We start from the raw sequence: 4183 nt of genomic DNA, 5'->3' as shown, positions 1-4183 counted from the left end.
AGTATCCAGACAAACCTAAGAATCCACGGAGTTCTCGCTCAGACTCCGGTCGAGGCCACTCTCGTACGGCTCGTACTTTCTCTGGATCAGGGCCTGTCCCTTCACTGGTCACCAAATGTCCTAAGAAGTGAACAGTGGTGTGGAATAGTTGACATTTCTCAGGCTTGACCTTCAAGTTAAGGCTTGATAGGCGTGAAAGAACCAAGTCAAGTCTTGCTAAGGTTTCCTCGAATGTGGATCCGAAAACCAATATGTCATCTAAGTAGATCAGGAGAGTTTGAAAATTCAAATCTCCGAAAGCTTTGTCCATCAATCTCATGAATGTCGCCGGGGCATTACAAAGCCCGAAAGGCATTCTTGTATACTCGTACAATCTCCTGTGCCTGTCCTGAATGCAGTCTATATCGCGTTCTGCCACGGGGATTTGGTTAAATCCATGAGCAAGGTCAAGGCTACAGAAGTATTTGGCTCCTTTCATTACATCTAATGCCTCGTCTATTCTTGGTAATGGGTATGCGTCTTTGTGGGTCTTTGTGTTAAGGGAACGGTAATCAACGCATAGTCTCAGCTTGCCATCTTTCTTGCGTACTATAACAATGGGTGAGGCATATGGGCTTGAGGACTCGCGAATGATACCTCTTTCCAATGACTGGCGAATGTACTCTCTCACTTCACTCCACTGGTGTGGGGGCCCGGTACTCTGCGATGTGGTACTTTAACTGGTTTGTCATCTATTGTTATGATCCTATGTTCCACAACATCACAGAAACCAATGACATCTTCGTTCTTACTAAATATAGTCTCATGTTTCTGAATAACTTTGTACAATTCGTCATATTCGGTGTCACTGATGTCACCAACATCCATCCTGGAAATAACATTGTCTATGATAGGTGTCGCTAACTCAGTAGTCTCAGCTGCCTTGATCTCTACCTTGTTCTCGTTCACAGCGCAAAACCTGATAAGGGGCTGCATCACGGCTGGTTTGATCACACCAACTGGGGTACGTGGTGATAAGTACACATCAGTATCACTAAAATTTGCCAGCTGCATAGGGACTCTACAGTTACCATCCACAGATACATATGATGCTCCTACAGCTACACCATTCTGTAGTTCTGCAACATGTGCTACATGTCTCTCCAGCAGTGCGTGGTATGTCTGTCCTGCTGCTGCTGACAGGCTTCCTACCAGTGATGCGTACAGGTTTGACACTTGAACTTGTGGTAGTTGAACAGCTTCTTCATTTACTGTTATGGGTTTGCATATTTCCAATGCGTGTAGTAGTTTAAGCTCATCAGGTCTGACTAGCTTTGATATTTTGTCCATACAGTCATTTCCATACTTGTCAATGAGAGTCTGTTTCATATCTCTAAACACATTACGGGCAATAACACCAGGCATTCGTGTCTTGTGTGCTTCGACTGGGTGTTTACAGGATCACGTACAACTAAAAATCCTAAATCATGAAAAGTGTGGTTCAATACTGTGACAGGAAGCTCGACATATCCGATGAAGGGAATTTCCAAGCCTTGGGATGCTGAGATCTGGATAAAAGACGTGACATCTACTAACTTTCCATCTTGAGCGAGGTGCTCTTTGAAGAAACGTTCAGTCACGGTGCTGACCTCCGCACCTGTGTCAACCAAACATCCAACTTCGACATGCCCCAACTTGACAATAATCTCAGGACAATCCCAACAGCTTTGCGTATGAGTGAGCCTCCATCTATCAACGACTCGCCTACCACGCGGCTCACAACAGTTCGTGAAGCTACAGTGGAGGGTGATGTGTACAGTCTAGTCTTGAAACAAGGAGAGCAGATCGCCGCTCAACAGAAACAGATAGAATCACTCCTCTCTGTGCTTCAGAACAAATCTGGCAAGTCCACTGTCAAGCGACAGGTTGTGGCCACAGATGGGAAACGTCACTGTTGGATTTGTAACTCTACGGACCACCTACGGAAGAACTGTCCCAAAGGAAGTCGCGTAGTGATCTGTCTACGGTTACAATTCCGTCCAGTTGATCAAGAATACCAATCAGCTATAATCTACTTTGGCTTGATATCTACTTCACATCCACAATCAGGGTTCCATAAGTCTGTCCAGTGCAGAGCCTGCTGCAGAGATCACACTGTAATTCTTCGGAAATCCTGCCGACTACGCCAAAATGTAACGCTCATTTAATAGGACACAGGCACAATCACTGAATCCAACAATTTCTTTTATTTCCGACTCCACAGAAACTAAGGCAAAGCATTGGTTTGTTTACAAACATAAGACCTGACTGTGACAGGTAAGGCTTTGAATGACAGCAACTCTAGTCTGAATCGATCGACTGTCTTACCAAAGATATCTGCATATCGATTAAACTCTGATGGCATCTGACCATGGTAGATGGCTCAGATAAAAAGTAAATACGGAGCTAACTCAAACTCCAACTAAAACAAAAATAGCGGAATGTCATATAGCAAATACGGATGCGCAGGTGTTTAATTTGCTCACGTCACATTCTAGTTATTTCTCCCGCGGCGTGTCGATATTCTGTTCGGGTAAATCCTAGCTGTTCATCGTCGCACAATATTACAATTTTCCAAAGATGAACGACAGAATGGCCGCCAGCCGCGCCAGTCGACAGGACCACAATGTCTGAACAACGTCTGAGAAATGGGTTGATCTTGAAATTTTGAGGTCAAAATTGGAATTGCTTTTGCGGTGAACTTCGCTATTTCGCGCCACGACCTTTTGAGTTTTGCGGGTTGATATTTTCACTTGACAAGTTGAGCGACAGCTGGGAATATGTTGCGGTAAGACCGCTCGCCGCGGCTGGGCCTTTGTTTTGACGTGACGTTTTGAACCTATCAGTGATTTCAGCAGTATTTTTTGAGCAAAATTTTGGTGGTACTTGTAGTTGAGTCATTACATTTGCTAACTCTGGTTACGTTTCCTAAATATCAAACCAATAATTTTTAACATGCCACGTTGCTTCTTCTACAGCGACGACAACAATACAGTAAGCAGTGACAGTTCGTAAGCTCGGACGCAGGCCCGGGTCACACCATCAATGACCGTTCAGTGTAGCCTACAGCCGTCGACGTCCGCGATGTGTACGGCTGTTTTATCTGCTTTAATATCTTCCTGAAAGAGTGTTTGCATTATGGCTAATCACTCTGAAAGGTGCTTTCGTACTTTAGACATTTCCATCGCGAGTATTGCCTATTTCAGTCTATTTTTAAATGCATGTTTATTGTTTGTTTGTTTTTATGGGGGCATTCTTATAAAAATTTACTTCCGTCGCGAGCACCACCACTGAATATGAAAACATACAACACAGGTGTACATGCATGGTTAGAGAAAGAAGATTATTTTGCAAATGAAAAAAGACAACATAACTGCTTACTATAAGTCATGCGAAGATAAGTGACCAAATTTTACCCAGTTACCCGCAATAACTCAATTTGGTCTCTCACGTTGTAAATTTTCAGTGATTTTTGTAATGTTCAAGGGTCATGACTGTGAAGGCTAACATAAACATTTTACATCGCATAGCAACAATTGGTGGACATGTGAATATCCTTGTTTAGACATGATAAGGATCGGATATTGCCAAACTGTCGGTATATTTCCAGCTGTCAATGTGAATGACAGATACATTGTTTCGGTCGACCCACTGTACTGGTCACTTGCGCTGCGCGCTGTAGTGTGGACGCCATGTTGAACCAGAGTTGAACTGTGTGGTACTTCTCGTGCACATGCGTACAAAGTCGATTACGTTGCATATCATGTGTCAACATCGTTGAATTTCTGTCCGTTAAGAAATTCACTTCGTCAATATTCTTTATCACGAGGAATTGATACACGTTACATACTGAGGTAGATTAGTAGGTGATTCTTCATGATTCACTATGCTTATTCATGTGAATAATTCGCGACATGCAACAAAAATAGTTAAAATATTATAAAAAGGTACAGCCACTATCCCTTTAACTTTCACTAGGCAAAGCATATTACCTTTCACAGGGCATACAACATTAACTTACACAAGGCATAGCATATTAACTTTCAAAGGCATAGCATATTACCTTCACAAGGCAAAGCATATTAACTTTCCAGGGCATAGCATATTAACTTTCACAAGGTAAAGCATATTAACTTTCACAAGGTAAAGCATATTACCTTTCACA

Source organism: Ptychodera flava, unplaced genomic scaffold (assembly GCF_041260155.1).
Source record: "Ptychodera flava strain L36383 unplaced genomic scaffold, AS_Pfla_20210202 Scaffold_29__1_contigs__length_4469600_pilon, whole genome shotgun sequence".
Lineage (NCBI taxonomy): Eukaryota > Metazoa > Hemichordata > Enteropneusta > Ptychoderidae > Ptychodera > Ptychodera flava.
This window is presented reverse-complemented; position numbering follows the sequence as displayed.